At 37.0% G+C, this 13,499-nt stretch overlaps 1 long non-coding RNA gene across 1 annotated transcript in view; it reads right to left on the reverse strand.

Moving 5' to 3' along the window:
- Positions 1-589: 589 nt before the first annotated feature.
- The window catches only part of LOC116528793, a 171,257-nt gene continuing 158,347 nt past the window's right edge, over positions 590-13,499 (reverse strand). Inside the window, exons 5-6 of the long non-coding RNA XR_004259202.1 lie at positions 11,572-11,627; positions 590-1,654 (exon numbers count right to left, since the gene is read on the reverse strand). This is a non-coding gene — a long non-coding RNA (uncharacterized LOC116528793). The remainder of the gene's footprint in view (positions 1,655-11,571; positions 11,628-13,499) is intronic.

A 13,499-nucleotide genomic window follows, 5' to 3' on the forward strand; every position in this document is an offset into this window, starting at 1 on the left:
TTTTTTCTTAAAGTTGGTTGTATAAATAAATTAAGCTGCAGGCCCCATAAAACCAGGATCTACCTCTGGTATCAGTTAAATATTTTTTTCCCAACTTTTTAGCCTTAGAAAACAATGCTGTCAGTCAAAAGTCTAGACAGCATTGTTTTCTAAGGCAAACTATGAAAATATTAGTCTTCTCTGATAGAGCTGCATAAAACATCATAAGATGGCTAAATCTTTATATATCTTCTATTATATAAAAACAATTTATTAAACATACTATTTTTTTATCTACTTTGCTCCTTTTTGCTTAAAATTTTCTTTGAGGACATTTAAAAATTAAATAGGTAAAGCATTTGCATTGAGTATGCAAGCCCCACTTTTGCATTCATTTTCTCATTCATATGTTAATTATGGACATCTATGCTATATGAAACAAAATGCTAGACACGGTGCATGCCATTTGACCTATTAAATTACATGCCCCATTTGAGGGATCAGAAACTACTTTTCTAGCTCTATTGCCTGTATGTAGATTCTCTGAACTGTCTACTTGAGGTTTCCTTTTTTTTTTTTTTTTTTAACTGATTCTTATTTGCCTTCACTCAATTTTTTTTATTTCCTTCCTAATCCGGAGTTATTCTCTGGAATGAAAAAATTATATTAAACTCCTCCATAGTTTACAAATGCTTCTCTACATAATCGTGAGAGAAGTCTGAAAATGAATATGAAGTAAAAGTTGATTTGTGGCAACTAGAATGGCTGCTTTATGCACACAATCATTTACCTAACCAGTAAATAAGCAAGGCACGGTAATGTTTAGGAATGTGGGCTTTCAAGTTACATGGGGGGCAAAATCCTGGCTTTACTGATAACTACAAATTTGACCCTGGACAGGTTAAGTCCTTTAAATTTAGTTGCCACAGCTGTAAAATAACATAGGGGTGTGTGTGTGTGTGTGTGTGTGTGTGTGTGTGTAAAGTTGTAGAGAAAATACTTTTATGTTTTGGCACAACTATGCCTTTCTACACAGATTTTACTGAAACTTGAGATCTGAATTGAAAGCCAGTCTTTGGAGGCAATCTACAACTGTAAAGATAGTGAGAAGTCCAGATGCTCGCCCAATCCATGAGTTATACGTGAACAGTTCTAGGGAGGTGGCAGGGGAGCAGTGCTGAGGCTCAGGACAATGGAGATATCTCTTAATTGTGAAACTGAAGACATAGGACTTACCATGTTTCCAAAACAGACTTTCTCAGAAGGGAGAAGAGAGATAGTTGCCTTACTCCCTATTACAAGCAGATACAATTCATTTTCTTAATTCCTTGCTTACTATATGGACTTTGTGTGTTTAAGATGTTTGACCTGGCTTTAATCACAATATCCCTGGGATAAGAATGGAAGCATAGGGGAATCACACACTTGTTATTTGCTGTAAGTCATTAAAAAAATCTGTCTCTGATCCAAAAACCTTGTGGGTGCATTTAGGACAGAATCAATAAAGATGAACATTAAAAACCTACCAATTTGTTGTGATTATTAAATATTTTGATACATGACAATGTTATCACACTGGTACAAAGTGCTCAATTATTGTTTGCTACTATTATCACTGGCTTCTTTCAAGGTCCTGTGAGTGCAAGGTGCTTCCAGGTGCTATGTCACAGTACAACTGACAGAAAATTGAAAAAAATTACAGGATTAATAAAATTTGTCCACAGTCTTTATGTCATTTCAGAATGTATTCATGAGGACTCATAGAAAAATGTCTGTATTTCATTGATTTAAAGTGTCATTTTTATCCACTTATTTTCACAAACCTGGGTGCTTCTCTGAGACTGTAACATGGGTCATTTAATTGTTGGTTTCAGTATTTACAGGTATAGAGATGTTGAAAGCAAGTTAACTTAATTTCAGACCTTCATGTTACAGTTGCTTATGTCAATAACATATGCCAGCAAGAATAGCACCAACGTTTTCTTAAGATGTAGCTCAAATCATTAAAGTACAAAGGGAAAATATGGGACAGTCATGCACAGCTGTTGTTTAAACACGGAAAGAAATCACATTAGCAATCAGAACATTTTAACATCTAAAAATGGTTCCACGATAAATTTAAACACTTCTTTAAATACCCCAAGCCTTTGAAAGTGATAAAAGATAACTTAAACAAATGAACAATTAAGGGAACTTGGGGTCTGAATATAGATAATCACAGCTACACCAAAAAATAAATCCTCAACTTTTATTTGTAAATAAAATATTCAGTGCAGTTCTAACTTAAGCATACGAAGTAAAATAAAACTCAGTCTTCAATTTTACAACTGAGTTTCTAAATGTAATCTTAGCCCTATGGGAAATAACGTTTTTTCCCCTCAAGGATTGAATCTTGGCTGGTGCCGGTGCCAACACCGACGCTGGGACCACGCAGAGGCAGAAGTGGGAGGGTTTCTTGTCCTTGATGTTATAGCGCCCAGCTGGCATCTACTGAGACAGCCATTGTCTTCTCTAAGGGTTGGGTGATTTATCATTCTGGGGTGGACTTAGGATCTCTTGAGGATCTGTGCCTCTTTCTGCCTCCCTGGAGAGAGGGTGATTTCCTAATTCCATGCCACACTGCAACCGGGAAATTCTGTCCATCTTTCTGACTCTTACTTAATTGAACTCTACTTTAAGCTCTGAAAACTATTCTATTGCTCTTGTACACTGCTGGATTAAGGTGGAATATTTCAGGCTTCCTTTTGGTCCATCTTTCCGAATAGAAACCCATGCCATTCCTCTGTAAACTGTTCACCTCCACAGGACTCCATCCAAGGCGTTACACACATAAACAACCTCCATTCTCAGATTGCACAAACATTTTTGTCTGTTCCAGCTCTCCTTACTCCCTGCGTCCACTTCAGGGCTGTGTTTTTCACGGCTCTACGAGGTCTACACAATTCCCATTGGCCGCTGATTCCTTCCCTTCCATCAGCCCAGAGAATCATTAAATGGGTTGGGGGTGGAGTGGTGAAAAAAACTGCACATATTACCTCAAACCTATGAAAAGACACCTTTTTCTTCTTTTCTTCTATTTCTAACTTTCCTCCAGAAAAAGAATATAGTACTTTAGCTGGCTGCATGGTGAAAGGGGCATCGAGTCCTTTCTGCTCCTTTCTACTTTCAGCGCTTTCTATTTCAGGCCTTGACCTGAAAGAAAGAAGAAAGAAACAGGAGTGGAAACAAGTATCAGGGAGATTTGGGACATTAGAGAGATTTGGCATGACCCCCCAAACCTCACCATGTTACCTAATGCAATTTTCGTCCTCAGAATGTCACACAGAGAGATGGCTAATATTTCTGGGGCTTAGTGTGTTAAACATGGAAAATAGGATCCCATATTTTTAAAGAGCATTAAATAGATATTTAATATAGTATGCAAAATGTATTTCAAAATAGCTATAAATATTCAGTTAAAGTAGTAATACTGATCACTAATAATCATTAATTATAATAATATATCAATATGGGCTTATTAATTGTGATAAATGTATCAGACTAATGAAAGATGTCAATAACAGGTGAAACTGGGTGTGCAGTATACGGAAACTCATGGTACTATCTTTGCAGCTTTCCTGCAAATCTAAAATTATTTTGAAATTTAAAAAAAATATTTTTTAACTTATTTTCAAGAAAAAAGCGAATATGCATAAACTGAGAATTATTGTTCAACGTTTATGTATTGTGTACAAGACAGTACACCAAATGCACACTTTCCCATAATTGCATCAATGATAAGAAATAAGTTCACCACCAGAGAGGAGTTATGCTTTCATGCAGATTTAAGTTTGGATTTCAAATCAAAACTAAGGTTATTGACACAGTCAAAAGGGGCCCCTTTTAAGAGTTTGTAGGTGTGTTAGTCTACTTTATCCACTCCTGATAAAGATATACCCGAGGTAGGGAAATTTATGAAAGAAAGAAGTTCATTGGACTTACAGGTTCACAGGGCTGAAGAGGCCTCATAATTATGGTGGAAGGCAAGGAGGAACAAGTCATGTCTTAAATGGATGGCAGCAGGAAAAGAGATAAATACCTTGTACAGGGGAAACTCCTCTTTTTAAAACCATCAGATCTCATGAGACTTATTCGCTATCACATGAACAGCACAGGGAAAGACCTGCCTCCTTGATTCAATTACCTCCCACTGGGTCATTCCTACAACACATAGGAATTCAAGATGAGGTTTGGGTGGGGACACACCCAAACCATATCAGTAGGCATCTTTTTCAATTTCATTTCTCTTATATGAAAGGAAAAAATTCCATTGCCTTATTTTGTTTATATTGATCTATACAATCCTTTTCCTTTTTCCCATGCACTATAATATAAGAGCTTTAAAATGTGAACAGTAGTTGAGAGAAATAGTCCTCAGGTGAACCTGAGCCTCCCAGATGATGTGTCAAGTATCAGATGCCTGCTGTCAACCATGGACTCAGGGGACACTTCCCTTGAAGTCTCTTATGGTTTTTCTGTGATACCTTCCCAGAAAGCATGCATTTATTTCTCCTGTCAGCTAGAATCACAAGAGGTTTAAATTTGTGAATTAAACATGACTGATTTTTCTTTTCAGAAAAGATAAAAACTATGCTAAATAATTCTGCCATGTTTCATCTCTGGGAATTTAACAGGATCAAGTCCTGGGGAAGGAAATGAATTATAAATTTGGTAAAATGCCATTTGTTTTAGAATCTCTAATTAAATTCATTTGATTGTGAGGTTTTTATCTTCCCTAATTAAATAAGTGAATAGAAAGCTACACATATAAATTTATTATTATTCAGAGTTTTGTGCTTTAGGATAAATTGAAAATAAAATAAAATAGCTGTCTACAACCTCTAGTTTTACTAATGAAAATGAATCAGTTTTCTGGTTTCTGGTAGTTTTTTCCGTTCTGAAAATTGTTGTTTGATTATCCATTAATTGTTTGATCAATAAAATAATTAGAAATTTCACTTTGTTTTAACCAGAAATGTTAAAAATCTACCTCACTTAATTGGCAAATTGATGTGGCAGACATAAAACTTTACATTGCAATTTCCCACTATTAGCTTCACAGCATTTTTGTTTTCCAGACAGCTATTTTCAGAGGGTATTTTGTAACAGCAGAATCTTGACCTGTTTAGAAATAATTGTTTCAGCCAGTATTAGCTGACACTAACTAAATAAAGAAAAGAAGAAAGGTGAGGGGAAGAGAGGGAGTATGAATAAATAAATTTTAAAAAACAAGCTAATAAACTTTAAGAAACAGTGGCTGGAGATTCGCTGCGTCTTCGGCTACACATTCAAGAATTTAAAAAGAATTTATCAAGACTTGCATTTCAGGTCAGAATGTAGTAAATGTTTTCAGCACCTCGGACAGCAGGTGAAAAGGCCATTAATTCTGAGAGACAAGAAACAAACAAAAGAAAATCTATGAGTCCTTTAGATTTGTGTTTTGAGAAAGCTTCCAGGCTGTGGTGTAGGAAGAGAAAGCCCATCAGGCACACTGAGTTAAGGAGAGAGAGCTGAGAGACAAAGAAGACCATGGTGTCTGGGTGTTACAGAAAAGAATGTGGAGGAAGAAAGAGCCAGAAGGGCAGAAGTCCAGAAATCTGAGGAGAATTCCCATTGAGTGTTCATCTGATCAGCAAATGCATATGGGAAAAGGACTTGTGGCCAGGGAAATAAGCCATTAGGAAGAGTATTCGGAAGGGTAATAGAGCACTGCACTTACACAGGGTCGTCAGTGCCTGTTCACGACAGCCAGAATGGAAATCCCATGATTCATGGGACAGTGCATTGAGCTTGCAGAAGGGTCTTGCCTCACTAATGGAAAAAATTTGGCTTTAGACTCAGCATTGTCCTGTTCCTGCCCAAAAGTTATTAAAACCAATATCTGAAAGGATCAAACTGTTTATAAGCAACTTATGTCCCAGAACACAGGTCAATAATAGGAGTTTAAAATCCTCCAGCACTGAATAAGGTAAAATTCACAACTTCTGGGATCCAATAAAAAATTACCAAGCATGTAAAGAAGCAGACAAATATGTCTCATAATAGAGGGAAAATCTTTCAATCTTGACAGATGTGAAAATTAACAGACATTAAAGTAGTTATTATAACTGAATTCTATGTATTACAAAAGTTAAGTCCAGACAGAAAAGATATGAAAAAAAAAGCCAAACCAAAATTGCTACAAGCTGCAATGTCTACGATACAAAATGCATTGCATTATACTAAAGACAGATTAGACACTGTTAACAAAACAGAGAGCTTAATAGCTAGTGACAGAAATTATCCAAAATGAAACACAGAGATAAAAGGCAACTTTTTCCCCCATGTTAATCCTAAGTATACAGTAGAGTGGTATTAATTGCACATTGTTGTGCAACTATCACCTCTATCTCCATAACTTTATCAGCATCCCAAACTGAAAGTCTGTAATTATTAAATAGGAATACTTTATTCTTCTTATCTCTCTACCCACTGTTAACCACTATTCTACTTTCTCTCTCTATTAATTAGACTATTGTAGGCATCTCAGATGAGTGTAATCATAAATACTTATCCTTTTGTGTCTGCCTTATTTTACTTGGCATAGTGTCTTCGAGGTTCACACATATTGTAACTTTCATGAGAATGTCATTCATTTTTCAGGATCGAATATCAATGTTTGTACACAGCACATTTGGGTTATCTATTCACCTGTTCGTGGACACCTGGGTTGTTTCTACCTTTTGGCGGCTGTGTACAATGCTGCTATGAACATGAGTGTACAACTATATGTTTGAGTCCCTGCTTTTAGTTTTTTGGGGTATATGCCTCACAGTGAAATTGCTGGATTATGTGGTAATTCTATGTTTATACTTTTTAGGAGCTGCCATATTGTTTGCTACAGAGGCTACACCATTTTACATTCCCACCATATATACACAAGAATTTCAATTTCTCCACATCCTCATCAATACTTGGTGTTGCACATCTATTTGATGTCTTTTCAATGAATGATGCTAGAACAATTCAATATCTCCATAATTAATAACTTTAATCAATACTTCATACCAGGAACAGAATTATCTAAATTTAATCATAGATCAAAACATAAAATCTAACACTATAAAACTGTGGCTAGCATAATAATTGCCTCACAGGCCAAAAAATGCTTCTAGAAGCTGGAAATGACCGTCAGCTACCAGCCAGAAAGGAGTTGGGGATCTCAGTAATATAATTGTAAGGAATTGAGTTCTGCCCACAATTCAGTAAATAAGGAAACAGATTCTCTCCTACAGTCTCCAAAAAGAAACACCATCCTGCTGACTCCTTGATTTAGCTCAGTGAAATCCATGTTGAACTTCTAAATAATAAATAGATGTTACTTAAACTACCAAGCTTGTGTTCATGTGTCATGGTAACAGGAGAAAACTAATACATCATACGAGCCAGCAATCTTACTCCTGTATATTTATTTATCCAAGAAAAATGAAACACAATTTTTACAAATAACCTATACATGAATGTTTATAGTGGCTTCATTAGTAATTGTCAACAACTAGAAACAAATGTCCTTGAGCTGGGGGATGGGTAACAACTGTGGCATAGCCAAACAATAGAATACCATTCAGCAATGGAAAGGAGCAAAGAAACAGAGGGTGTGATTGTAAGGGGCCTTAGTTCATTTAAACGAGAAATTAGTTCTTTTTTCCTTTGAATAATCAGTGACACAGTAAAGTCAATGCTAAACAGATGAAATATTCTGGTGAGATATGAACTCTCCGCTACCTAGGTCGATTACATCAAAGGTAATTAATAACCTTTATTACTTATTGTTAAGAACTCTGAGCTCGGCTTGCAGTTTTAACGACGCAAAACAGAAAAGCTAAATTCTGGCTTTGCATTAGTAACATATTTGGTAACAAAGTTTCACAAACATTTTATTTCTTATGAATAACTGAGCCAACTCTGACAAAATTTAACACATGTCATTCCTTCTTTTCAGATTCATTATTTAAAGCTATTATAAATGAATGCAAAGAAACATTTCCTGTCTGTGTACCTTCTGCAACTTCTTTATCCATTTGGTCTTTGTCACCAACCTGCTTTATTCTGGGAATACCAAACCTTACAAAGAGTACAAAAGTACTCTTTTTCTCTTTTGTAAACAAAACCAGCATAACAGATTGCATACACAGCTATATGTCTCTGTCACTATAGCTTCTAAGATAGTCTCAACCATCAATAATAGTTATAACTTTTACCCAAATAACTCACGTATAGTTAACAAAATAAAACTGGTACTTAGATAATTGAGAATTTTCTGTAATATACTGTTACCAAAAAAAGCTGGTCACCTTAGCACTTCCTAAGAAATGCGGTTTACTTTGTATGGGTGACACCTGCTTGGTATAACAAAGCCAATACATAAAACCACAAGTGAGTATTAAGCAGTGTAGGTGTTATTTGATGGCCATAGAAATGAGAAGGCAGCCATGGCTCATAAATGAGCTTCTCGACTAGTGAGGGGTAAGGGGGTTAAAATGTAGGGCTTCTCTAATGAAGGAGTTGGACATTAAAAGCAAGAGAAATAATATTTGTGTCTTTTCTGGAAATGGGTAGTGAACTTCTTGGAGCTGGAGTGCTGCCTCCCTTTTTGTCCTTTTATGGCTTCTTTCAGTCATTGTCATGGTGACTGTCAACTGTGATGGCACTGGTGGGAGTGTCATTAAGCATGGAAATGAGATTATCATGAATCCTGAGGTCTTCTTGAAGTTGTTTGGTCAGCTATCTTGATTCTAATGAGTCTCAGCTAGTTTGGTTACAAAGGAAACTTTTGATCGCAGGTGTCTTGTTTCTTAAAGATAGGCAGGATAGAAATTCAGCTATGTCACATAGGCATGACATTGGGTAACAAGACCGTCATTTTACAGACTAGCATAACTTCTGACACTTATTACGCAACCCTCCACACCTCTGGATATCACATTTACACCATGTTTAGTGACATGACGCAAAGATAGAGTCACCTTTTAGTGGGTGTAAGAAAAAATGTATGTGAGCTTAAACAGTCCATGAGAAGCACTTCCTAAGAAACGTGGTTTACTTTGTTCCATCAGATGAGTCCAATGGGCTTCTTTGTTAAAATGCTAAAACTATTAATGTGTAATTTTAAAATATGCTTTAAAAATGACATTATAAAAATATGATGATCCGATAGAATATCATGTGAGCAAAAAAAAAGAGATAAATATATGTCAACAATTTATTAAATTCATTAATTAAGGGCACCAGTAAGATATTAGGACCAGCTCCAAAAGTAGTTGAGAAGCTAGATATAAATAGGCAATGAAAGGATAAGATTATTGGGTCAGATACAGAACTGATTAATGTCCCCAAAAGGCCATACGCACAATCTTCGAGGTTATCTCCAGAGAGAAATCATTTTTATCTCTACCAGACAAAACTCTACAAGTTGACATGTAACTTAGTGTAAGACCTTTAATCAATATGAAACACTGAATAGAATGGTGACTTGAACATTTCCCTGGCCTTCAGCTTCATATGACATTAAAAGAATGTACCACACACATTTTTTTTTGCAGCATTTTCACATTTTGGACAACACATGCATATTCATATCACTACCCCAGCAGCTGTTGAAAATTTACTTTCTTTGGAACCCTAATGGGATTTCTAAATATGTAAATAGCACAATCAAAAGATGCCTGAGCCTGTGAATCAGCAGAGCTCTTTCTCATACCTTTCCCCCATTCCACACCCACACACAAAAGTCTAGATCTTCCTATCAGCCTCAGTGTTTCTTCTCCAGGAAAACACAACCTAGTACAATAATAAGCATTGAATTAGATAAACTCAAGTCCTATATTTAATACTAACTAACCTCAAAATCCTTGGCAAATTATTTTATTCTCTAAATTTCAATGTAATTCTTTTCAATATAAACTTGATAATCCCTATCATATAGAGATTGTGAGGATAAATAAAATCCGCATTTGCTGTTCTTTCTGCAGGGAAAACTCTTTCCCCAGTTTTTTCATTGCTGGTCTCTCATTACTCTGTCTTTAGCCAAGTCATTTCTTGGTGAAATTAAATAAATCTTATAGAGTAGAATTTGCTGAGATTATGAAAACGTTCTGCATCTGTGCTGCCTAATACAGTAGCCACCAAGCTGATTTTTAAATGTTATTGCATGTTAATTCAGTAACCACACGGGATTAGTGATAACACACTGTACGGTGTGCGTTTTGAAAAAGGGCAGTAATTAGGAAGAACAAGAGAGCGTCATGGTTTAAACACCAGGCTATCAAATGAACGGTTAATTTGTAAAGTTCAGAGTTAAATAATTGAGGTAGAAAAGAAAACAGCAATTAGGTCACCTGATAGACACAGTTGAATATATAGAGTATGAGATCACATTCTCTTATTGAGTAGAAACTTTAAAAAAACTTAAGTCAAGCTCTACCTTTGGGGAGGGTACATGCCTGCTTCCTGGGAATTTTGTGAATTCCGTCTTCCAAAGTTCTTAGCTTGTCTGTATTTATGACTCCCCCTTTTCTTTCTTCTCTATCTCTCCTTTTTAGTTCCTTTGCCTGACTGCCTTTTTAAAAAATGTTTAGTCCCAAAATAACTTAATTGAATTCTTTGGACTTTGTTTTGTCATTCTCATTTTGCAGCTGCTAAGTATTAAATTGTCTCAGCCAGCTGAAGATGTCGAAACTGAAGGTTACATACAGTATTATTTAACTTGAATGTGTTAACAGTTCAGCTAAAATACTAAATTTACATTTTGGATAATTAACATAAACACAAAAGAGAAGTCACTTAAGAGTATGAAAAATAGGCCAGGCACGGTGGTTCATGCCTGAATACTAGCACTTTGGAAGGCTGAGACAGAATTACTTGAGCTTAGGTGTTCAAGACCAGCCTGGGCAAAATAGGGAGACCCTATCTCTACAAAAAATAAAAATATTAGCCGGGCATGCTGGTGCACAATTGTGGTACCAGCTACTCAGCTGGCTAAGGTGGGAGGATTTTTTGGGCCCAGAAGCTTGAGGCATAGTGAGCTATGATTGCACCACTGCACTCCAGCTTGGGTATCAGAGCAATATCCTGCCTCAATTTTTTAAAAAATGACATATACAAATCTTGGTTCCAGAAGTGGTCTTTATTTCAAACATTTTGTTTGTTTTCCTCCATAAAACATTCAAATGTGAGATCAAATATTTTGATTCTTGATTCTTCATTTGGAAAAATGCAGACCCCTCATCCACAGGTGTGATGTGGTTATATCGCAACTTACCCTGTTAGTAAAGTATAAGATTTATAATTCATTTTATTTTAGGTATTTACATATAGAAATAAATTATGAGAATTTGTGTTATTAGAATTCAAATATTTCTGGGGAACACACTTAAGCAGTATTTACATCCATTTAAGAGCCTTGATAAAAAGAGAAAAATTCGGTTGCCTGTCATTTAAGAAAATGTAACATCATAAAGATACAGCCTAAAATGTCTTTAGTCAAAGCAGTGCCACATTCATTTCTTTACTCACCATCTACTGATTGGGTGATCACCAGGCATCAGAGACCCTGTTATGTGCTGGGAATGCTGCAAAGGACAAAATAGTATTTATTTAGATGCCTATTTAATTTACTTACTTCTTTATTATTTAAAACGTATGTTTGTTACAGCTCTTCTTACAATAGCAAAGACCTGGAACCAACCCAAATGCCCATCAATGATAGGCTGGACAAAGAAAATGTGGCACATATACACCACAGAACACTATGCAGCCATAAAAAATGATACGTTCATGTCCTTTGTACAGACATGGATGAATCTAGAAACCATCATTCTCAGCAAACTGACACAAGAACAGAAAACCAAACACCACATGTTCTCACTCACAGGTGGGTGATGAACGATGAGAACACGGGCGCAGGGAAGGGAACAACACTCACTGGGCTGGGTGGGGAGTGCATGGGGTGGGGAGAGACAGCAGGCGCAGGGAGGATGGGGAAGGATAATACAGGGAGAAATGCCTGATGCAGGCAATGGGATGGTGGGGGAATAGAGACAGCAAACCACCATGGCATGTATGTACCTATGCAGCAATCCCGCAGGATGCAGGCTGTGCACATGTACCCCAGAGCCGAAAGCACCATAACAAAAAAAATCACCTGGAATTTATTAAATGAATCATGTTTCTTAGAAACATAGAAACACATTCCTCCTCTTGCCCACATGGTATAGCAGCAACCTGTTTTGATTTTTTTGTCACCCCAGCCCTTGATTTTTTTTTTTAAAAAGAGGGGAAGAAAGTGGTCATTTGTACAAAAAGAGGGGACAAAAGTGGTCATTTGTACAAAAGATGCTTTCTTCTTATAAGGCAAAAGAATGTAATTGCTTTAATCATTGCATGGAATTGAAAATACATGTGGAAAGTTAAATATGGATGCTGAGTATACAAAATGGTGGATTGTGCTGGCTATTTGGATAGTATGCTATTATCTTTGAAACCACCTTTGCAAAATCATAATAGAAATATGACACAGTTGATTCCATCTTGCTTCTAACCTTGACACTTCCCTTGGTCATTTCTGGGCGTGGGCCAAGCTAACTTTGGAAGAAATTTAGTTTGTAGTTTAATAACAGGCCTTCCCCCAAATTAAACCATCCTTATAAAGCTAATGAAAGGTCTCCAGGTTAGGAGGATTAGAGGGAAATGACTGCCTGCCGTTGTTCCAGAGGTCACAAGATTTGCAGCTTCCTTAATTACACCTCTCGAAAACATCACTACTGTAGAACCTAAGATTGGCCATTTGAGATGTCTTTTCAGGCCTTTGCCTTTCTGGCCACCAGATGGCCCCACTGGGACCAGCAACTCCTCTGGGGGTTCCTACTTAGGAGCTCACTCAGCACCCAAGAACTGCTTTTCACACCCCTACGATTGCATCCCCAACCAATCAGCATTCTCCCTTCCCTAGACTCCTGCCCACCAAACTATCCCTGAAAAACCTTGGCCTCAGAATTTTCAGGGAGATCTACTTGAGTATTAACTCCACCTCCCAGGTAGTGTGGCAGGCTGTACATAAATTAAACTCTTCCTTTACTGCAATGCCATAGTCTCAGCCCATTGACTTTGTGCAGCAGGCAGGAAGGACCCCACAGATAATTACAACCTCTCCCTCAAACCATCTCTCTATTCTCTGCTCTGCGATGCTGGGGGTGAACTGCAAACTATGCTTGGTTGCCAGCAAGCTTTCTGTCAATGTATGCTGACGGGGTGCTAGGGAGAGAGTGGGAGGCAGGAGGCATAGGAGGGCTTGCTGCTTCCTAGGTCTTATTTTTCCTACCAGGTTTGCCCCAGTCATGACCCTTCCCTTTGGAAGCATTTTTGGGTTTTAATAGCAGCTGGTTCTATTTCCAGATATCTTCCTTAATGCCAGAATTGGCTTCTAGGCTGGTGCTGGTATTTCT

Source organism: Sapajus apella, unplaced genomic scaffold (assembly GCF_009761245.1).
Source record: "Sapajus apella isolate SASKATOON/1434 unplaced genomic scaffold, GSC_monkey_1.0 scaffold60, whole genome shotgun sequence".
NCBI classification, from domain to species: domain Eukaryota; kingdom Metazoa; phylum Chordata; class Mammalia; order Primates; family Cebidae; genus Sapajus; species Sapajus apella.